This window comes from Triticum urartu, chromosome 2 (genome assembly GCF_003073215.2).
Source record: "Triticum urartu cultivar G1812 chromosome 2, Tu2.1, whole genome shotgun sequence".
NCBI classification, from domain to species: Eukaryota; Viridiplantae; Streptophyta; class Magnoliopsida; order Poales; family Poaceae; genus Triticum; species Triticum urartu.
In genome coordinates, this window is record NC_053023.1 from 542,129,657 (window position 1) to 542,153,685 (window position 24,029).

Here is a 24,029-nt window from a genome sequence, read left to right on the forward strand (position 1 = left end):
GAGGGCGATCCGCCCATGACTCATCTTGTGCCATTGGCGTCAGAGGACGACCAATGCTGATGGGTTCGCTTGTTTCAAGCTGAGGAAGGGCTGCATCACCTTGCACATTGTCCTGATGACCAATGTCTTCAGCAGCTAGTGGGTCGGCTGCTAGAATATCTTCAGCGTCAGGTGCCTCTGTGGGAGCAGGCTCATGAACTATTAGTCTTCTTTCTGCATTGGGGTGAATGACAGAAAGGGGTTCAACCATCAAGGGCTCTGTGGGAGCAGCCCTAGATTTCTTAGTCTTGCGCTTCTTTTTACTGGGGGCAGAAGGAGAGGCTTCAGAGCTCTTCCTTTTTCTGGCTTCAGCTTCTGCAGCTCTTGTCTTCTTTAGCTCTGAAGCTGTTGACCGGCTCTTTGGCTTCGAGCCAGTCGTGGCGGTTGGGAAGACAATGGAAGTGGCTGCTTGTCTTGACGCCTCTGGTTCACTCACAGCAGGCTGCTTCTTCTTCTTTGCGGTCATCTTGGGGTCGATGCCTGGACGCCCAAGTGCCTTGCGCTTTTCAGCCTTGTTGTAGGCTTGAACACATTTGTCAGCCAATGACTTCATCCTTTCACGCGAGCCTTGAGCTTCAGCACGCTTCTTCAGAAAGTTTTCTTTGAGATCATGCAGCATGATTTTGAAGCTTCTCACTTCCTGCACGCTGAGACTGGCCATGTGCTTCTTGAACTGAGCTTTTTCGTGATCAATTTTCTGCTTCAGCTCAACAATGCGCTGAGCAATGGCCAGTTCTGAAGCAATTGCGCCTTGGAAGGCGACGCTGAGTCCAACAGGCAGCTGCAGATCATTGAAGCTTATATCTGGTGTGTCAAACCATTCATCGATGAAGCTGTGGATGATGCCGACATCAAAGAGAGGCAGATTGTTGAAGATTTCCGCTTCCTCCTTGCTTTTGATGAGCTGTTCTAGTGCGTCATCGCCCAGATCTTCATCGCTTGATAGATCAATGACTTCACTGCGCAGAATGGCAGTAGCAGTGAGCTCTTTGCCTGTGTGTTGCTGGGGCTCCTTATCCTTCAGGGGCTTGGAGATGCGGGATACATCTTCAGACTGCACACTGACTTCAGGAGGTGCAGTTTTCAATGGCTTCGCCCTTGAGATTTTTGAGGCAGGGGCCGGCTTCGAAGCTTTTGGTTTCTTTGTCTGCTTTGGCTTCGGCACAGCAGGAGCTTCATTAGACTCAGAATCAGCTGGAGGGTCATTCACAGCAGTCCCTTGGATTAAGATGTGGGTGATCAGGCCCTCAAGATTGGCAAACGGACCGATGATATTGGGTTCCGCGTCGCGTGTGCCATCTGCCCTTGGTGAGGAGGGACCAGGATTGAAGTCAAGCCCAAATTTCTTCTTGTTTAGCTTCACAGACTGTTGAGCAAACTAAAAGTTGCGTTTGAAGAGATTGTCATCACGACACCAGAGAAGTGACGACGGATGTGCATCATCAGGCTGTGGTCCTTGGACCATGCATGGGTAGAAGCCTTGAGCAATGGCTTCATCTCTGGTTCTGGGTACAAGGTTCTTGTATAAGATATCCCCCCATGGACTCTTGATTGCATTCTTTTCAGCATACTCCTGGGTGACGAAGCGGTATTTGAACCACTGTTCTACCCAATAGCGTCGAATCCATTGGATTCGGGTTTTACACTGCCCATAGCTCTCTTCTGGATCTGTTTTGTACATTTCTGCCAAGTCTTCAGGCAGATCCTTGGAAGTTCCCTCACGTCTCTGTCTGCCCCCCTTTCTTACTGCTGCAACTGAAGCCATAAACTTTAACTTGAAAGGCTTCAAAACTTTCAAAGGCTTCAAAGGCTTTCTTTTTCTGGACAAACAGGAACTGGCTTCAGGAGAGTTTATGTGATGCTGTAGGAATTCTGCAAATGAATGCAGACTATGAGAACCGAAGGATTCTCCCACGGACATGTACCTGTGACAGCATTAAGGTGCGAGGGAAGGGGAAGAGGTCATATGCATTCTCAGAAGGTCTTGAAGATTAATCAGTTTAGAAGACATTGACCTCATTGTGCGAAGACATTCACTTATAGATAAGAAGTTGGTTCCAGATTTGTACGAACCCATAGATCAGTACAAGTGAGGAATCTAACTACTTTATGAAGCACAAGTGAATATACTAGGCATGTTATGAGATGCAGCGAGAGATCTAACTGGTGTGAAGAGAAACTTCTTATGGTTGAAAGTGACAGAACCAAGAGATCAAAAGAGGCTGTAAAAAGAAGTTTTATTTACCACACTGGAACTGCTAGACGGAAGGAAGTTGATGCCGAGCAGTTCAGTCCTCCGTGCCCTAACTTGGCGACGGAAAACACCTACGGCGACGGTGGAGAGGACGATGTCCGCGATCGGCGTGAGCACGGCGTTGGAGAGGTTGCGGCAGCGAAGCGCTTCGTCTCCGGCGTCGTCGAGTGCTAGCGGTGGCGCTAGGGTTCGTGCGAGGATGGAAGAAGGAGATAATGACTGCGGTAAGTGTGAATTTATAGACTCAGAGGCGGCACTGTGCTATTACGCAGGTGCCCCTGGCGGTTCGCATTTGAGGCACGCGTGGCCAGTTAGCGGAAGTTTGGGGTTTGTTCCACGTCCCACGCACGCCTAAATTGTCGGGCGGTCGTTCCTGCTTCTCCGGATCTTATGTGGAGGAATGAGCATTAAAAACGGACTTTTATGGTTGTCTCTATGTCTTCAGCTGACAAGGACACAGTGAAGACATTCGACAGTTTCAACAGAATGCATATGACTTGGAGAGATAGAGTTTGAGATAGAAAGCACAGAGAGGTTAGGGTCCGATCACATTCACTTAGTTCAAAAGATTCAACCAAGAAGACATAGCTATAAGTGAATGCTGTAGAGGACAGAACACTTAGAGCATATATATATATATAATCATCGTAGTGAAGATAATCATGAAGACATGTTAAGTTCAAAGCCAAACCAATGTGAAGATATTGCAAGGTAACGCCATGAGTTAAACACTTCAAAATGGAACGTTTAGTGGTGGCGTTACCCACCGTATAGGAAGTATTAGACCCAGACACGGTGCACAATTATAGTGGCGCTCCCAAGTCAAATTCCACATTAATGTATTCACACTTAGAATGTATGTCTTCATTGATTGAAGATATACTTTACTTTGTGCGTTGCACATCTAAGTCATCAATATGCATAAGTGTTAGGATGTGTGCCTGATCACAGGACATTTGAGGATTCCAAGATATTTAGCTCACACTGTAACTTGCAAAACCTCTTCTCATCCAAGGGCTTGGTGAAGATATCTGCCAATTGCTCTTCAGTGTTGACGTGTATGATATCAATGTCTTCCTTCACAACATGATCTCTGAGAAAGTGATGGCGAATTTCAATGTGCTTTGTCTTCGAGTGCTGAACTGGGTTGTTGGCAATCTTGATGGCGCTTTCGTTGTCGCAGTAAAGTGGCACTTGCTTCAGATGAATGCCATAATCCTTGAGTGTTTGCTTCATCCACAGAAGCTGAGCGCAGCAAGATCCAGCAGCAATGTATTCAGATTCAGCAGTGGAGAGAGATACACAGTTCTGCTTCTTTGAAGACCAACATACAAGTGATCGTCCCAGAAAGTGACATGTGCCTGATATAGACTTGCGATCAACTTTGTCACCAGCATAATCAGCATCCGAAAATCCAACCAAATCAAACTCTGAGCCCTTTGGATACCATAATCCTAGAGTTGGGGTGTGAGCCAAATATCGAAGAATTCGCTTCACAGCTAAGTGATGCGACTCCTTTGGTGCCGCTTGAAATCGAGCACACATGCAAACACTAAGCATGATATCTGGCCTAGATGCACATAAATAAAGCAAAGACCCAATCATGGAGCGGTATACCTTTTGATCGAACTCTTTACCATTGTCGTCAGGACCTAGATGATGTTTGGCTGGCATTGGTGTTGTGAAGCCTTTGCAGTCTTGCATACCGAACTTCTTCAGGCAATCTTTGAGATACTTCTCTTGAGATATGAATATGCCATTGCGCTGTTGTCGGATTTGAAGACCAAGAAAGAACTTCAGCTCCCCCATCATGGACATCTGATATTGCTCTTGCATCATATATCCAAACTCTTCACTGTACTTCCGATTGGTGCAGCCGAAGATAATGTCATCCACATATATTTGGCACACAAACAGTTCACCATCGTATGTCTTCGTGAAAAGAGTGGGATCCAGGGAACCAGGTATGAAGCCTTTGCTCTTCAGAAAGTACTTGAGTGTATCATACCAGGCCCTAGGGGCTTGTTTGAGGCCATACAGTGCCTTGTTGAGCTTGTATACCATATCAGGATGTTTTGGATTTTCAAAACCAGGTGGTTGTGCAACATACACTTCTTCTTCAATCTTGCCATTGAGAAAGGCACTTTTCACATCCATTTGATATAGAAGTATGTTATGATGATTTGCATAGGCCAGCAGTATGCGTATGGCTTCAAGCCTAGCCACAGGAGCAAAAGTTTCATCGAAGTCAATGCCCTCTACTTGAGTATATCCTTGAGCAACGAGACGGGCTTTCTTTCTGACAACTTGACCATGCTCATCTTGCTTGTTGCGGTATATCCATTTGGTGCCTATTATGTTGTGCTTCCGTGGATCGGGACGCTTAACCAGTTCCCATACATTATTCAGCTCAAACTGTTGAAGCTCTTCTTGCATAGCTTGAATCCATTCAGGTTCCATGAAGGCTTCTTCAACTTTCTTGGGTTCTGATATTGAGACGAATGCGAAATGCCCACAGAAGTTTGCTAGCTGAGTTGCCCTTGAACGAGTGAGTGGACTAGGTGCATTGATGCTGTCAAGTATTCTATCAATCTGCACTTCATTTGCAACACGAGGATGTATAGGGCGAAGACTTTGCTCTTGCTGATCTGCGTTGTTGTTTGGAGGAATGTCTTCATGCTGAGCATTGTCTTCATGTTGATCAGGTGCTGAGATGATGAGTTCTTCTTCAGGATGAGCTTCAGAAGGCATAATCTCTCCAGTTCCCATAAGCTTGATTGATTCACTAGCTGGGACTTCATCTAGCACATTTGGCAGTTGCTCTCTTTGTGAACCATTTGTTTCATCAAACCGCACATCCACTGTTTCGACCACTTTGTAATGGAAGAGATTGAAGACTCTGTAGGAGTGTGAATCCTTTCCATATCCAAGCATAAAGCCCTCATGTGCTTTTGGTGCAAACTTTGAGGTGTGATGTGGGTCCTTGATCCAGCACTTTGCGCCAAATACTCTGAAGTAACTGACATTTGGCTTCTTGCCAGTTAGGAGTTCATAATATGTCTTGTTCATAAGCTTGTGAAGATAAACACGATTGATTGTATGGCATGTAGTATCAATGGCTTCAGTCCAGAATTTTCTTGGAGTCTTGTATTCATCTAGCATTGTTCTGGCCATTTCAATGAGTGTTCTGTTCTTGCGTTCGACGACGCCATTCTGCTGTGGCGTGTACGGAGCTGACAATTCATGTGTGATGCCCAAGGTATCAAGATATGTATCAAGGCCAGTGTTCTTGAATTCAGTGCCATTGTCACTTCTAATGTGCTTTATCTTGGTGCCAAAATTGTTCATAGCTCGATTGGCGAAGCGTCTGAAGACATCCTGCACTTCAGTCTTGTAAAGGATTATGTGTACCCAAGTATATCTAGAGTAATCATCAACGATGACGAAGCCATAGAGGCAAGCAGTAGTAGTAAAAGTTGAGTAGTGAGTGGGACCGAAAAGATCCATGTGGAGCAGTTCGAAGGGTTGTGTAGTAGTCATGATTGTCTTCGAAGGATGTTTTGCCCTTGTCATCTTCCCTGCTTCACAGGCACCGCATAAATGATCTTTCTTGAACTTGACGCCCTCGATGCCTATGACATGCTTCTTCTTCGCAAGGGTGTGGAGGTTCCTCATGCCAGCATGCCCAAGCCTCCGATGCCAAAGCCAGCATTCTGAAGCTTTTGCAAGAAGGCATACCGCAAGTTGTGGTCCTGCTGAGAAATCTACCACGTACAAATCACCTTTCCGATACCCTTCAAACACTAGAGATTTGTCAGATTCCATTAGCACCAGGCAGCGATATTTTCCAAACATTACAATCATATTCAGAATCGCAAAGCATTGAGACAGACATTAAGTTGAAGCCAAGAGATTCAACAAGCATGACTTTATCCATGTGTTGATCCTTTGAGATTGCAACTCTACCTAGACACAATACCTTACTTTTACCAGTGTCAGCAAATGTGATGTGGCTCTTGTCGGATGGACGTAAGGTTGAGTCCATAAGAAGGCTTCTTTTGCCAGTCATGTGATTTGTACACCCACTGTCAATAATCCATTCTGAAGACTTTGAAGACGCTGGTGTCGTACCCTACAGTGCAGTTAGGGGGATAGGCTTCACGAAGAGAATTGTGAAAGCATAAACATTTGACGAACCAGTGGGTTATGAAAACTTAAATCCAGATTAGGACTAATAGGGAGAGTAGCATGCGATTCAGGAACGAAGTACATATTGATCCCATTCGGGCATTTTATCTTGCGCCCTACAAGATTTTTAAGGTCCCCAGCAATAGCATCAGAAGATTTTGTTTTTCTGCTGGAGACCTTTCCCTGCAAAAGAGAGTTAAGCTTTCTTAACCACCCACATCTTCAAGGGTGGCTTAGAAGCAATAAGTCTAAGTGCAGCATCTGAGAATTTTGGCTTTGAAGCCTTAGCAAACAGTCTAGCAGGTGGACAATAATACTCATAGGAATAAGCAGAATAATTTTGGTCACATGAACACGGTTCGATGAACCGCTCTCATACTCATGTGCCTGAGTATGGTTTCCCTGCAAAACATTTGTGTTAGTGTGACTCAGGTGAGTCCTCTGTTTGTATGAAGCCATTGGACCGTATGAAGCCTTTGGTCTGAGATTTGTCTTCTTCAAGTGAGGTGTCATGAAGACATTCACAGGAAGATTTTCCAGACACTTTTTGGAAACCCAGATCTTCTTCATAGGCGGTCCATTCCTGCAGTTAGTACCAATGTACCTGGCAAACACTTCACCATTCTGATTCTTAAACAGTTTATAGTTTGCATCAAAGGATTCATCAATGATAATGGGGTTAGCACAAGTGAAGCCAGATAAGTTGGATGGATCTGCTAAAAGTTCCTTTGCAGCAACCCATGTGGTTTTGGGGTACTGCTCAGGTTTCCAGTAAGAGCCATCTGCATTGATTTTCCTCACAAATCCAACACCCTCTTTCCTAGGGTTTCGATTCAGGATCTGCTTCTTGAGGACATCACATAGTGTCTGATGTCCTTTAAGACTTTTGTACATCCCTGTTTCAAGCAATGTCTTCAACATAGCATTCTCATCAGCAATAGCAGTGGTATCCTCAGCAGAGGGGTTAGTTACCACGTCAACAGTTGAAGATATTGCAATAGCAGTAGAAGTGGAACATTCAGCAACAGAATTAGCATTATCACGCTCAATGCATTTAAGACATGGTGGTTCAAATCCTTCCTGAGCGGGACTGATCTGTTCGGAGCGAAGTGACTCGTTTTCCTTTTGAAGATCTTCATGAGCCACCCTCAATTTCTCAAGTTCTTGCTTCCTTTGAAGATAATCATAGGAAAGCTTTTCATGAGTTGTTGAGAGAGTATCATGACGATCTTCAAGTTCCTGATACTTAACGTGAAGGTTTTTTATGTCTTCAATTAAGGATTCAGATCGAGTCATTTCAGCACCCAACAGATCATCGCTTCTGTCTAACAGTTTTTGAATATGTTCCATAGCTTTCTGTTGTTCAGTTGCAATTTTAGCAAGTGTTTTGTAGCTAGGTTTTGAATCACATTCAGAGTCATCGTCACTAGATGTTTCATAGCGAGTAGTGCGTGTGTTTACCTTGGCACCGCATGCCATGAAGCAGTAGGTAGGAGTGGAGTCGTTCTTGTCATTTGCGTTGGTGTCGGTGATGCAGTCATTGTCTTCAGTGTTGAAGATGGACTTGGCGACGTATGCTGTAGCCAGACTCGCAATGCCAGAATCAGACTCCTCCTCAGACTCCACCTCTGGCTCCTCAGATGCGGACTCCTCCTCTGAATCCATCTCCTTTCCAACAAACGCGCGTGCCTTGCCAGATGAGCTCTTCTTGTGTGATGAAGACTTGGAAGAAGACTTTGAGTATTTCTTCTTCTTCTTGTCGTCAGAATCATATTCCTTGCTCTTCTTCTTCCTTCTGTTCTCATTGTCCCACTGTGGACACTCAGAGATGAAGTGTCCAGTTTTCTTGCACTTGTGACATGTTTTCTTCTTGTAGTCATGAGCAGAAGCTTCATCATTCCTTGAGCTTGATCGTGAAGATTTTCTGAAGCCTTTCTTCTTGGTGAATTTTTGGAACTTCTTCACTAGCATTGCAAGTTCTCTTCCAATGTCTTCAGGATCATCAAAACTGCAGTCAGATTCTTCTTCAGATGAGGAGACAGCTTTTGCCTTCAAGGCGCGAGTTCGCCCATAGTTTGGACCGTAGATATCTCTTTTCTCAGAAAGCTGAAACTCGTGTGTGTTGAGCCTCTCAAGTATGTCAGACGGATCGAGTGTCTTGAAATCAGGACGTTCTTGAATCATCAGGGCCAGGATGTCAAACGAACTATCAAGTGATCTCAGCAGCGTTTTGACGATTTCATGTTTGGTGATTTCAGTGGCGCCGAGAGCTTGAAGCTCATTTGTGATGTCAGTGAGTCTATCAAATGTGTGCTGGACATTCTCATTGTCATTTCGCTTGAAGCGGTTGAAGAGATTGCGAAGGACACTGATTCGTTGATCTCTCTGGGTTGAGATGCCTTCATTGACCTTGGAGAGCCAGTCCCAGACCAGTTTGGATGTCTTCAAGGCACTCACACGGCCATACTGTCCTTTGGTCAGATGACCACAGATGACGTTCTTGGCAGTAGAGTCCAGTTGAACGAATTTCTTGACGTCAGCAGCAGTGACACCTTCTCCAGCCTTGGGAACGCCGTTCTCAACGACATACCATAGGTCGACGTCAATGGCTTCAAGATGCATGCGCATCTTATTCTTCCAGTAGGGATATTCAGTTCCATCGAAGACGGGGCACGCAGCGGAGACTTTGATTATCCCTGCAGTCGACATAGCTAAAACTCCAGGTGGTTAAACCGAATCACACAGAACAAGGGAGCACCTGGCTCTGATACCAATTGAAAGTGCGTTATATCGACTAGAGGGGGGGGTGAATAGGCGATTTTTATGAAAGTCTTCAAAACTTGGGAGTTATGAAGACAAACAGTGAAGATTATGCCTATTACTATGCAGCGGAAGTTAGATTACACTAGGCCAGCCATGGTCATGTATTCAATAGAGTGAAAGCACAGTGACAAACAGCTTCAGTGTAATAAGGATCAAGTAGGAAGAAGTTATGAAGCCAAACAGATCATGCATTCACGTTATGAAGACAAATGATAAAGCAAGCACGCAATGACTTCACAATGAGTAACAGCAAGAGAAGGAAGTGAAGATGAAACCAGTGACTCGTTGAAGATAATGATATGTTGGACCAGTTCCAGTTGCTGTGACAACTGTACGTCTGGTTGGAGCGGCTAGGTATTTAAACCTTAGGACACACAGTCCCGAACACCCAGTCCTGAACACACAGTTCGGGACACCAAGTCCTCACCGTAATCTCCTTGAGCTAAGGTCACTTAGTCCTTGCCCAATCACTCTGGTGAGTCTTCAAGGTAGACTCCCAAACCTTCACAGACTTCGTTCACTAGCAATCCACAATGTCTCTTGGATGCTCTGAACGCGACGCCTAACCGTCTGGAGGATTCACAGTCCTCAAGTGTAATAAGTCTTCAGATCACACAGACAAGAAGACTTAAGTGATGCCCAATTTACTCTGGCTCTGGGTGGTTAGGGCTTTTCTCCTCACTAGGAATTTTCTCTCAAAGGCTTCGAGGTGGGTTGCTCTCAAATGACAAAAGCCGTGCACTGAAATCTGAGCAGCCAACTGTTTATGGTTGTGGGGGTGGGCTATTTATAGCCACTTGGCAACCCGACCTGATTTGTCCGAAATGACCCTGGGTCACTAAGGAACTGACACGTATCTCAACGGTCAGATTTCGAACTCTCATGGCAACTTTACTTGGGCTACAAGCAAAGCTGACTTGTCCGGCTCTAGACAAGATTTGCTCTCATTGTCTTCACTCGAAGACATAGGTTTTTGATTTAGGCATCACTTAAGTCATTCTGACTTGTTCTCCTGGACCCCACTTAATAGTACGGTGGTTCCTATGACTCAACAAAAATAAAAAGAACTACGAAGGATCTAAGTCTTCGAGTTCCATAGACTTCATAACGTGTCTTCTGTTGTCATAGTCTTCAATGTGAATATCTTCATATACCACCTTTGACTTCAATGTCTTCATTCATTTTTAGGGGTCATCTCTGGTAGTAAACCGAATCAATGAGGGACTTCTACCTGTGTTTTCCTGCAATTCTCACAAACACATTAGTCCCTCAACTAGGTTTGTCGTCAATACTCCAAAACCAACTAAGGGTGGCACTAGATGCACTTACAGAAGCAGTCGGTGCTAGAGACGCCACCGGCGCAGAGGCCGCCAAGGCTGACGCCGCAGCAACTGGCGAGGAATCTGGCGATCATACTGACGGCCCTGGGGCCGTAGGAGCGCCAGGCGCTACGCCGACCGCCGACCCATCCGCCGAAGCCGCAGCGCCAAGTTCCAAGGAGCCCCAGCCGGGCGTTTATTTGAAGGCCGGCGACGATGTCTTCATCAATCTTCCCTGGGCATCAAGCTCCAGAGCGCCGGTCGAGGGGGAGGTCTTCGACGGAGAAGTGCTCACCTCCGCGGGGCTGAAGCTGGTCGACGCGCCAAGCAGCAGCAGCAACGAGCCCGAAGAAGAGCGGCTGCTGCGCAGGTTGATGTCGCTCTACCGCGCGCGACAAGCCAAGCTGGAGTCCCGCGAGGCGCTTGTCGCGAAGGCGGGAGCAGACATTGAAAAGCGCGCGGAAGAGCTCAGAGGTTTCCACCGGGAAGCCCTCCGATCCCTGGCGGAGGAGCTGGAGCAGCTCGCTGAAGCGCGGAAGGTCTTTCTCCTCGAGAAGGCTGAAGCCGAAGAGCGCCAGCGACTTGCCGCTGTGAAGCTAGCCGCGGAAGAGGGCGAGCTGGTGCAGCGGAAGGTCAATCTCGACACCCATGAGGAGGAGCTTGCCTCGCGCGAGGAGAAGCTTGGCGGAGCCCTCAAGCAAGCGGAGGACGCTGCCGCCACCGCCGAGGCCGCCAAGGAGGAGTTGAAGACGAAGGTGGCGCGGCTGGAGGCCGATCTCTCTGAGAAGGGCAAGGAGCTCAGCGTCACCAAGGCCTCCAACGTGGATCTTGAGTTGAAGCTAACCACTTTGACCAAGACTTTGGACAGTGCCAAGAAGCGGGAGGCGGCCTTGAAGGAGGAAATCAAGGCCGACAAGGCGCTGCTGGAGAGCGCTGCCACCGCCCAGAACACCTTCAGGGAGACTGTGACGCACTGGACGGAGAGTCTGGTGAACGCCGCCACAGATATCGACAAGGAGCTGGCGCAGCTGGGGATGGAAGATCTTGGGTATCCCTCCGACGACAACCTCCAGCCCAGCGCCAAGCTCGTCCTATTCTTCAAGGGCGTGGCGACGGCCCTTCAGCGACTCCGAGAGAGGATCCCCAAGCAACTAGCTGACGAGTCGCGCGAGATCTGCGCAGGAGCCCTCGAGAAAGTGTTGATGAAGGTGGCCTTCCGCAATCCGGGCCTCCGCCTCACCAACATCCTCAGGTCCTTGCCGCCAGAAGCTGATCTGGAGGAGCTCAAGGCCCTTGTCGCACCCATTGTGGACAAGGTGAGCGGGATCAAGCGGGTCGAAGGCGATCGCGTAGATTAGGCCGCTCATTTCTTCTTTTCTTGTCGCTGCCCATCATGTCATGAAAACAATCTGTTAGAGCTGCGACAAGCTATCTTTGTAATGTAACTTGATTGTGGGAAATGATTGCAACGTTACTCCCTTTACTTGATTCCTCCCTTTGTATGTTTTTGCCCTACGCTTTTAGGGAACTTGCCGGTGCAGGCACCTGAGCCACGAGCGCTGAGTGCGGAACGTCAGCAGCCTGCTGGCGGTGCCGCTACCGGCAAGAAACCTTGTCGCAACTAGTTGCAGCTCACTTAAGTTGCTGAGCGAACTCGAAACAAGGTAAGGGCGCTAGCGGCTCACTTAAGTTGCTGAGCGGACTCGAAGCAAAGTAAGGGCGCTAGCAGCTCACTTAAGTTGTTGAGCGGACTCGAAACAAAGTAGGGGCGCAACTAGCTATGAGTTGGTTCCTCCGCGCACAGGTTTCCCATACAAAGTGTGGTCGTTCAAGGGAGATAACTTAAAATTTAAAAAAAATTCGATTGCTCAAACTTTGGCAACTTAGCTTTTTTGTTGTTTGCTTCCCGGCAAGGCGAAACTTTCTTGAACGACGCCTGGCCCATACCATCCATCGTCTTCTCCTTTCCCCCCCGGCAAACTTGTGGGCGAGAGGAACCTTGCTTTCAAAAGGAAGAAGAGGCAATACAGATATGGAGCCTTATGGCTCGTTATTGCTTATCGTGGAGTAGGTGCTGCACAAAGTGTCAGATCATATATGCCAGAAAATAGAAAGCATAAAATTGACAAAATGTGCGGAGCACATGAGCTTTACTTATGCACGGGATCTGCTCCCGCCTTTGTACAAAGGATTGCATGCAACAGCGGCAAGACTTGTACAAAAGGTGGTTGCCGGAACAGGTTCCGACAACCGTGCCTTACGGGTAAAACTTACGAAGATGCTCAATGTTCCAGGAGTTGCTCACCGGAATGCCATCTTCGGTCTCAAGGCGGACAGCGCCAGGCCTAGTGACTCGTTTCACCCGGTAAGGGCCTTCCCACTTCGGCGTCAACTTGTTGGGATTCTTGGCGGACTGAACGCGCCGAAGAACAAGGTCGCCTTCCTCGAGACTTCTGGCGTTAACTTTGCGGCTATGGTAGCGGCGCAAAGCTTGCTGGTAGCGAGCAGCTCGCACAGCAGCCTGAAGACAGTCTTCCTCAAGGAGCAGCGCGTCATCTTGTCGCAGCCGCTCTTGCTCGAGCTCATCATAAGCGAGCACTCGAGGTGACCCGTATACGAGTTCCGTGGGGATAACTGCCTCTGCTCCATAGACTAGAGCAAAAGGTGCCTGTCCAGTGGCTCGATTTGGCGTCGTTCTGATCGACCAAAGAACCACCGGCAGCTCCTCGATCCAGTTTTTTCCGCACTTGTGCAGCCTGTCAAAAGTTCTGGTCTTGAGCCCGCGCAGCACTTCAACATTTGCCCTCTCCGCTTGACCGTTGCTTCTCGGGTGAGCAACAGAAGCGAAGCAGACCTTGGCGCCAAGATCTTGGACGTACTGCGTGAAGGTGCGGCTCGTAAATTGCGTGCCGTTGTCGGTGATTATCCTGTTAGGGATCCCGAAGCGGCAAACAATCGACCTGAAGAACTTGACTGCTGACTGTGCTGTCACCTTCCTCACTGGTTCCACTTCCGGCCACTTTGTGAACTTGTCGATTGCAACGTACAAGTACTCAAAGCCCCCAACAGCTCGGGGAAAGGGGCCGAGGATGTCGAGCCCCCAGACCGAAAATGGCCAGGATAAAGGGATCGTCTGGAGAGCTTGAGCTGGTTGGTGTATCTGCTTGGAATGAAACTGACACGCTTCACACTTGGTTACTTGTGCAGTTGCATCCTGGAGGGCCGTTGGCCAGAAGAAACCTTGCCGGAAAGCTTTACCGACAAGTGCTCTTGCGCCAATGTGGTGACCACATATGCCTCCATGTATTTCTGCCAACAGCTTTTGTCCATCTTCCCGGGGAATACACTTCAATTTCACACCGTTGAGTCTTCTTCTGTACAGTGTCTTGTCGGCAAACTGGTACATACTTGACTGCCGGGATACTCTCTCCGCTTCTTCTTGCTCTTCGGGAAGTCCTCCTGTCTGAAGGAAATGGACAATCTGCTGCGCCCATGTTGGAGCTTGTGGCTCGACAACAAGGACTAAAGGCAAATCTGCTGCTGCGGGAACATCTGCTTCCACGGCAAGAACCTGCGGCTCTGCTGGAGCTTGATGTTCCCCGACAAGCTTGCCGGAGCAAAACTTGTCGGGAGCTTCTGCTTCAACGGAACAAACCCTAGGGCTTGCCGGAGCATCTTGCTCCTCAGCGCTCTTGGCGTTGATCTTGGGGACCTTCTTGGCGGCGGCTTCGGGGAGCTCTGCCGGCAAATAGTCACCAGAAACCAACTTCCTCTTCTTGCTCTGTCCAGTTGATGGCGTTACGGACGGCTGAGTCAGCTTGAGCACAAAGATCCCTGGTTCCACAGGTAACTTAAGTGCGGCACACTTTGACATGCCATCTGCAATGGCGTTCTGAGCTCTTGGAACATGCTCCATTTGTAGGCCGTCAAAGTGTTCTTCTAGCTTTCTCACTTCGTCGACGTAAGCTTCCATCAACGGACTCTGATAACTCTTGTTTACTTGGTGGACGACAAGCTGTGAGTCACCCCTGACAATGAGCTTCTTGATCCCAAGGTCTGCCGCGATCCGGAGACCGGCAAGCAAGCCCTCATATTCTGCAGTATTGTTCGTTGCTTGCTCTTTGGGGAAGTGCATCTGGACTACGTACTTGAGGTGCTCACCGGTGGGTGCGACAAGCAGCACGCCAGCGCCGGCGCCTTGCAACGAAAAGGCACCATCAAAGTACATCAGCCACTCTTTGCTTGTTTCCTTGTCGGGGATGCTCGTTTCTGGAATTTCTTCATCTGATGTTGGCGTCCATTCTGCTATGAATTCTGCCAATGCTCTCCTCTGGATAGTTGAAGTGCTTTCAAACTTGAGGCCAAAGCTTGAGCAGTTCCAGTGCCCACTCAACAATCCTGCCTGTCGCTTCTGGATTCTGCAGTATCCTCTTCAGCGGAAAGCGAGTGACAACTGTGATCTCATGTGCTTGGAAGTAATGGCGCAGCTTTCTCGAGGCCATGAGAAGGCCGAAAAGCAATTTCTGCACACCAGAGTACCTTGACCTAGCCCCCTGCAGAAGGGAACTGACAAAGTAAACTGGGCGCTGCACCATCTTCTTGTGTATCTCGTCGTGTATCTGCGCAGATCCATCTTTGTCGGGACCAGAGCTTGTCGGGGAAGCTCCCTGCTTGTCGCTGGATGCGCTTGCCGCGGTTGCTGGCTCATCATCTGCCTCCCTCTCTGCTACTAACGCAGCACTAACCACTTGATTGGTTGCCGCTATGTACAGCAGCAACTTCTCTTGTGGCTTAGGTGCGACAAGTATTGGAGGGGAGGACAGGTATCTCTTCAGGTCTTGCAGCGCAGCCTCCGCTTCCGGAGTCCATTTCATTGGACCTGCCTTTTTCAATAATTTGAAAAACGGCAGGGCGCGCTCAGCAGACCGAGAGATAAACCTGCTGAGAGCAGCCACGCAACCGGCAAGTTTCTGTACATCCTTGACGCGCTTTGGTGCTTCAATCTGCTCAATGGCCTTGATCTTGTCGGGATTGGCTTCAATTCCCCGCTGAGACACGAAGAACCCGAGAAGCTTGCCGGAGGGAACTCCAAACACACACTTCTCTGGGTTGAGCTTGAGGCTGATCTTGCGCAGATTTGCAAAGGTCTCGTCTAAATCTTGAATCAGGGTTGCTCTGTCCTTGCTCTTGACCACTATATCATCCATGTAGGCTTCCACATTTCTGTGTATTTGTGGCTCAAGAGCAACATGGACTACTCTTGCAAATGTCGAACCAGCATTTTTTAATCCGAAAGGCATCCGTACGAAACAGTACGTGCCACATGGAGTAATAAATGCGGTCTTCTCCTCATCCTCTTCTGCCATGAAGATCTGATGATATCCTGAGTATGCGTCAAGAAATGAAAGCAAATCACATCCGGCTGTGGAGTCAACAATCTGGTCAATGCGCGGCAAAGGAAATGGGTCTTTGGGACAAGCTTTGTTAACATCGGTAAAATCGATACAAAGTCTCCATTTCCCGTTTGCCTTGCGCACGACTACAGGATTGGCCAACCACGTGGGATGGAGCACTCCTCTGACAAGGCCTGCTGCTTCCAGTTTCTTGATCTCTTCTGCAATGAATTCTTGGCGCTCCACTGCCTGCTTCCTGACTTTCTGCTTGACGGGCCGCGCATGAGGACAAACGGCAAGGTGGTGCTCAATCACTTTCCTGGGAACACCGGGGATGTCAGACGGCTGCCATGCAAACACGTCGACATTCGCCCGCAGGAAGAGTAACGAGCGCGCTTTCCTATTTAGGGTCGAGCGTGGCACTGATGGTGAAGGTACCACCAGTGCCGTCCTCCTTGGCGGATACCTTCTTCGTCTCTGGCGGAGCTGCCATCGTCTTCTTGCACTTGCCGGTGGAGCTCGATGGTGCGTCCTCGACGGCAGCGCAGCACTCCGAAGAGGTGCGCTTGCCGGAGTGGGCATCAGAACTCTTGCCGGACTTGGTCTTCTTCCCCCCGGGAGCTTCAGCGGCAAGTGGATTGCGATCTGCCGTGGCTGCTGCTTCCCGGTAGATCTTGTCGGCACAGATAAGAGCATCCTTCTTGTCGCCGGGGACAGAAATGACGCTTATCGGGCCTGGCATCTTCAGCATGTTATATGCGTAGTGAGAGGCTGCCATGAACTTGGCGAGTGCTGGACGGCCAAGTATCCCATTGTAAGGCAATGGAATATCGGCAACGTCGAATGTGACCTTCTCAGTCCTGAAGTTTAGCTCGCTGCCAAATGTTACCGGCAGCGTGACCTTCCCCTTCGGCTTGCTCCTTCCCGGATTGATTCCTTGGAATGTGCCGGTCTCTTCGAGCTCGCTGTCAGGGATCTGGAGTTTTTGGAGTACAGCGGAGGAGATCAGGTTTAAGCCGGCCCCGCCGTCAACTAGCATCTTGGTGACCTTTGAGGTTGCGGATAGTTGGTGAAACCAACATCGGCAAACACCCGACCGCAGTTGTGCGATCAGGGTGGTCCTCAATGTCAAAGATGATAGGCGTGCTGGACCATTTCAGAAGTTTGCGCGATTCGACAGGTGGTTCCGCTGCATTGACTTCCCGCACCCACTGCTTGAGTTGGCGGTGTGAAGTGTGCAGGGAAGTGCCGCCATCAATGCACAAGACCTCTGTGGCTTTCTGAAACTCCTGCTCACTGGTCTCGACATCATCCATGTCTTCGTCGTCGTCGTCTTCATCATTGTCGCGGCCGCGGGGAGGTCTGTCTCCTTGCCGCTGCTTGGCCTTACCGCGGCGTCCTCCTCGGCCGGCGCGCTTCTTGCCAGATTCTGCAGCGCCACCTTGGGCCCTCTCCTTGTCTCGCTGCTCGTACTCAGCCTTTTGCTGCTGGACAAGCTGCTCGACCTTTTTGCAGCTCTGGAGGTCATGGCCCTTGGTACGGTGAATCTTGCAGTATTGCTTGTCGGAGCCGTCCTGCTTGTCGGCGGCTGCCACAGCCTGGCAGGTGGCGCACGCGGCAATCTCCTTGCCGGAGCTACCAACTTTGTCCTTCTTGGCGCCACCTTCATTGCCGGGCTGCTCAACGACTAGCACCTCTTTGCCTTTCTTCTTCCTGTTCCGCCGCCGGTTTTTCTTTGCCGGGGCAATATCCTCACTGTCAGATCCTTCTGCTCCCATCTTCTCTCCGGGGAGTCTCCTCCCTTCCTCAGCGCGTGCACACTTGTCGGCCAGGGCATATAGCTCACTGACGTCTCTGATCCTGCACATCGCCATCTCCTCCCGCATCCTGCGGTTACGCACGTTCTGATGAAACGCGCTGATGACCGCGGCGGGGTGGACGTCTGGGATGTTGTACTGTACACGGCTGAACCTCTGAATATACTTGCGTAGGGGCTCTCCTTCCTTCTGGACGAGCAGATGAAGATCACTCTCTTGACCATGAGGTTTGTGGCCGCCTGTAAAGGCGCCGACAAACTGATGGCATAGATCAGCCCAGGAGGATATGGAGTTGTCCGGCAAGTGCATGAGCCAGGACCTGACGTTGGGCTTGAGCACCAACGGGAAGTAGTTGGCAAGGATCTTGTCATCCCGCCCCCCAGCAGCCTGCACCGTGATGGTGTAGATGCTGAGGAACTCCGACGGATGCGACTTGCCGTCGTACTTCTCTGGTACATCTGGTTTGAAATTCTTCGTACTGGGCCACTGGACTTGCCGCAGCTCACGAGTGAACAGGGCAACCTACCGCGTACGGCAAGTCGCCTGGTTCCCCTGGCGCATGCATGTCAACAGAGGGCCCAGCGCGCTGGTCTGATTGACGCCGCGCTTCTCTCCGGCGCTCGATGCGAGTACGAGCGTCTTCTTGTTGTCGTTCTTGAAGAACTTGGCGCTGATCGGTAACATTTGGCAGCGAGCTAAACTTCAGGACTGAGAAGGTCACATTCGACGTTGCCGATATTCCATTGCCTTACAATGGGATACTTGGCCGTCCAGCACTCGCCAAGTTCATGGCAGCCTCTCACTATGCATATAACATGCTGAAGATGCCAGGCCCGATAAGCGTCATTTCTGTCCCCGGCGACAAGAAGGATGCTCTTATCTGTGCCGACAAGATCTACCGGGAAGCAGCAGCCAGGCAGATCGCAATCCACTTGCCGCTGAAGCTCCCGGGGGAAGAAGACCAAGTCCGGCAAGAGTTCTGATGCCCACTCCGGCAAGCGCACCTCTTCGGAGTGCTGCGCTGCCGTCGAGGACGCACCATCGAGCTCCACCGGCAAGTGCAAGAAGACGATGGCAGCTCCGCCAGAGACGAAGAAGGTATCCGCCAAGGAGGACGGCACTGGTGGTACCTTCACCATCAGTGCCACGCTTGACCCCTAAATAGGAAAGCGCGCTCGTTGCTTTCCTGCGGGCGAATGTCGACGTGTTTGCATGGCAGCCGTCTGACATCCCCGGTGTTCCCAGGAAAGTGATTGAGCACCACCTTGCCATTTGTCCCCATGCGCGGCCCGTCAAGCAGAAAGTCAGGAAGCAGGCGGTGGAGCGCCAAGAGTTCATCACAGAAGAGATCAAGAAGTTGGAAGCAGCAGGCCTTGTCAGAGGAGTGCTCCATCCCACGTGGTTGGCCAATCCTGTAGTCGTGCGCAAGGCAAATGGGGAATGGAGACTTTGTATCGATTTTACTGATGTTAACAAAAAGAGAAGCTTACTCTTCTTCTTCTTCCTCGTCGGAGCTTAACGCGAAGAAGTCAAAGCCTGGCGCGCGCCCGGAGCGAGGAGGTGGAGGAGAAGCTTCCCTTGGCCGCTTGGCGGGAGCAGTGGCGGCGGTCTGAGACGACCCCGCTCTGGCTGTCAGCGCGGCGTGAGTAGCGGCAGGGACTGAAGCGGTGGTCCGGCTAGACTCCGCTCCAGTTGCCGTCGTAGCATGAGGCGCTCCCGCGGCAACGGTGTTTGCCATGGTCGAGCGTGTCATGCGGCGTGGCGACTGTTGGCCCGCTTGCCGCTCCGCCACATCACCAACCTTGCGGAGACGCCTTCTTGGTGGGGATGGAGGCTCTGCTTCTGGTGGGCTGTCTGAAGACGAGGTGGAAGAAGAGTCGATTTGCAACGAGCCGCTCGCGTCCTTGGTGGGCTCGCTCGGCTCGGTGTCTTGCCCGGCAAGTCCCTTCTTGCCGGCAGGCTCCCCTCGCTCAGCACGGCTTGCCGCTTCTGCTGCATCGGCCTCCTCCACAGTGAACCCGAACTCGCCCGCGGCTGCGGCTGCCGCTGCCTCCTCCAGCCTAGTGGCGATGAGCGCCATCTCCGCATCCGTGGTGTCGCGGGTGAGGCCGTCCTTCTCGTCGAGGCGGATTGGCACTTCCACCAAGTCGTCGAAGAATTGCTGCATGACCTCGTCTGCAGGCTTCTGCCAAGTTGGCACAATCCCGTGCGAGTCGCACTCCGGCATCATTGCACGGATGCGGTCGAGCGTGGAATTGTTGCACAAAGGCACGACGCCCCCCGGCAACCTGAACACCTCGGGATGCTGGGGGTCATATTTGAACAGCTCCTGCAGCATCGCGTTGAGCTCCAGAACTGTGAAGTTGTAATTGAGGCCTGGCCGCAGCCTCATGATGTCTGCCACGTTCTTGAACTCCCAAGTGGGCCTCCCTCGTTCCTGCAGGGGGGCGATGCGGCGGCGAAGGAAGTCTGCGCCAACAGCGCCAACAGTAAGCCCGGCAAGCCTCAGGCGCAGGATCCTGGTGACGGCAATCTTCAGCCTGGCGTCCTCCGGAGCCATGTCACTCCAATCGCTGTCGCGTGCTACTGGGGTTCAGCGTCGGACGGTGAATGGCTGCGGGCTCTCCTCGTCGATCCAGCACCAATCAGCTCTCCACTCCTCCCACTTGCCGCGGAATTCTCCCTCCAGATAGGTCTCTTTCTTGCTGGGCCTTGAGATCCAGGCAATCCCGCCGGATAGAGGCTCTCCTCTCTCTACTCGGGGTATGAAAAAGTGGCGGAAGAGGGCTACGTTGGGTAGAACTCCGACAAAGTTTTCGCAGAGGTGTGCGAAAACTGCCATTGTCAGGACGGCGTTGGGGGTGAAGTCAAGGAGATGGAATCCATAGGTGTTCATGATGTCCCAGAAGAAATCAGAGAAGGGCGGGCAGAGCCCGCAATAGAAGAACAATGCGAAGAAGGGGTACCCATTCGGAGCCTTCTTCCAAGCGGCGGCGGGGAGAACCTTTGTGCGCGGATGCGCGCGCGTCTCCGCCGACCAGAACAGATAGTAGTTCTCCCTCAGCTCCTTCGCGCCGAGCTTGGGAGGGAAAACGGACCGCTCCTTCCGCAGCGCCGCGAGCCGCTGCGCCTCGGTCGTCTTCACGGTCTTCCCCTTGTCGGCTTTTGGAGCCATGGCGGAAGTAGTGGAGGAGGTCGACGGCGTTGGTGGTGCTAGTGGCGATGGGGGGCGGAGCGCTGCTCTCTCTCTCTCAGCTTTGGGGAGGCAAGGGAGCGGCGGAGATTTCTGAGATTGGGAACGGCAACGGGCGAGTGGGCCAACTGCCCCTGTTTCCCCTGCTTATAAAGGGGGAGCGGGCGGACGTTCCGCATTTCCGAATAAAGAAACCCCCACGACCTCTCCCACGACGCCGCATTCAACGCGTGCCGTTCGGGGAGGGCGCAGTGGATACGGAGTGAGATACGGCGTAACCTAGGCCGCGCGTGCCCGTGCCCTGTTTTGGGCCTGGCCCAACAGCGCTCGGCACCATGTATGGCCCAGGCCCGGAGGCTCCTGTCGGTGTACTAGAGTAGGGATATCCTAGTATCCCGAACTTGTGCACGGGCAGTCGCAGCATCCCGCGGCAAGGCTTGCCGGGTGACCGCCAAGATCCTCCGTGGTTCCTTTGGAGCCATTCAAGAACAAAGTGTCCAAGTCAAGAAGACAAGACCCCGGCAAGAGGAGCTTGCCGGGAAGGCCACTCAAGGCATTTCAAGGAACTTGCCGCGGCGCACCACGCGTTCCGGCAAGACCCGGTGAGCGACAAGCTCCCGGACGCGGCAAGACTACGACCGCGGCAAGGCGCTCGCCGCGGCAAGCCACCTCTCCGCGCCCGCGCTCCAGCACATCCACCAACGTGTCGCTCTGGGGCCCTTCCAGGCGTACGTGGCGGAAGGCTGTGCAGCTAGGGACGTGCGGTGGCAAGCGGCGCTGACAAGATCGCCATCGTGGCGAACGGTGGCGTCCCTGGCGGTCCCTTTTCGCACTGTTTAGGCGACACAGACGGGCATTTAAGACCCTTGTCCCCTGCCGTCAGGGTTAGGTATGATACACTGTAGCAGGTAGCTGTGCCTACCACAGCACCTTTCCATTTTTGCCCTTTACCTCCGTTGCCACCTGTCGGTAGCCCCTTGAGCATATAAAAGGAGGCCCGTGTGCAACGTAGAGGGGGGTTAGCCAGTTCGAACACTCACGCTCGGTCTTGCTAGCCGCTGGTGTGTACTGTAGCACTCCGCGCTCCCGAGCTAGAAATCAATACAAAACCACAAAGCAGGAGTAGGGTTTTACGCATCCGTGCGGCCCGAACCTGGGTAAATCGCTCGCGTGCTTCGCCTCGATTTGCTCTTTGCACGATCTCCGCCCCCGCCGAACCGAAAGGGACCCGGCCCGCCGGTCCCATAGGTGCCAGTGGATCAGCACCCCGGCACCGCCGGTCGGTGGCAGCCACCACCATTTCCCCCCATTTTTTTTCAAAAACACTCACGCCCGCGCGCGCCCCCGCCCCCCAACCAGCCATGGAGGACGCAATCGACCTCGACCTCGACGCCGCCGCCGGCCTCGCCTCCCTCGCCTTGTCCGGCGCCGTCGCCCCCTCCGGGAAAGGCAAGCCTCGTGCCCCACGCAAGACCGCCGCCGCGACCAACTCCAAGAAGGAGGACAAGAGAGATGCGGCCACCAACGCCTTGATCGCAAGCGTGGACGGCATGATGAATAAGAAGGACTCAAAGGAGGAGGAGCGCCGACGTTTCAAGGCGGAGCAAAATGGATGCTTTCATGGAGATCCAAAGGAGGAGGCTTGATCTTGACGCCGAGAAGCAAGCCAAGATGTTCGAGCTCGAGGCGGAGAAGCAAGCCAAGATGCTAGAGATCGAGGCCGCCAACGCCAAGACCAAGGCGAAAGAAGTGGCTCTTGCGAGCATGATGACCGGGGTGGAGATCATGAAGGTGGATCTCAACACTGTGTCGCCAAGGAAGAGGCCGTGGTTCGAGAAGATGCAGGCCGACATGCTCAAGTTCGACGACGAGTGATCTATGGCGGCGAGGGCCATCTTTTTTGTATACCGGCAGGTGTGCCGACATGATCACGGGAGCCGCCATGGCGTGGTCGAACTCAAGTCCCACCCTTTTTTGTGTGCTGACATGTGTGCCGGACGGCTGGCGAGTGCGCCAGCATGAACTAGGGTGATATTTTCTGAAGCCGGCATTGTATGCCGGCGCTAGCATGATGCCGGCATGAGACATGGCCGCTGGCATAATCGGCCATGGGCCATTTTTATTTAAAAGTTGAATGCGGGCATAAAATGAGTCGGCGCGTTGGGTGCACTGCCAACCCAAATACAAAATTGGGCGGACGTCGGGCGGGCGGCCGACCCGAACAGACAAAAAACGAACAAATGCGCCGTCAGTTTGAGTCGGCCGCCGTAGGAGTTGCTCTAATCATGCTTCCGTACGTATTCAGTCTTGTTTCATCATAATCATCATCATAGTATAATCCCCGGCTGTGCCTCCCAACCTCGAGCTGGTCCACTAGAAACAGTTTTGGCTCTATGATACCGAGGGGCTTCATCTGACCTGGTCCTTTTTCTTTGGCTAAACGAGACAAGAAACCCAGGAAAACGTCGTCTTCTCGTCCGTACGCGCGCCAGCTCTATCCACCTAGCGAGCTCCATTCGGAAGCCTACTCACAGTAGGAATTTAGTACACAAAGGACGTCCACAATGCACAAGACGCATCGCCAGCTCCATCAGTTTTTCTTTTGTTATACTCCCTTCGTCTAAAAATACTTGTCCTTAAAATGGTTGTATCTAGACTTATTTTAGTTATAGATACGTATATTTTATTCATTTTGAGAACAAGTATTTCCGGACGGAGTAGTATATATCCTCAGCAGCCATCCCAAACGCGACCCCGGCTCCATCTCCAACTCCAAGACCCGAGCCGTCACGCACTAGAAGAGCCGGATTAAGAAACCTCACCACTAACGGATGGCATCAGATCATCGGATACGACAGATACCGGCAGGTCGGAGAGCTAGTTGGGCAGGGGGCCGCCGGATCGTGACCGGACCTGGACGGCGCCCGCCGTGCCAGTTTAAGCTTGAGCTCGGTGGCTGGGCGGCGCGTGTGGGACTGCCGATTGGCATCTTTTCGCCTACGT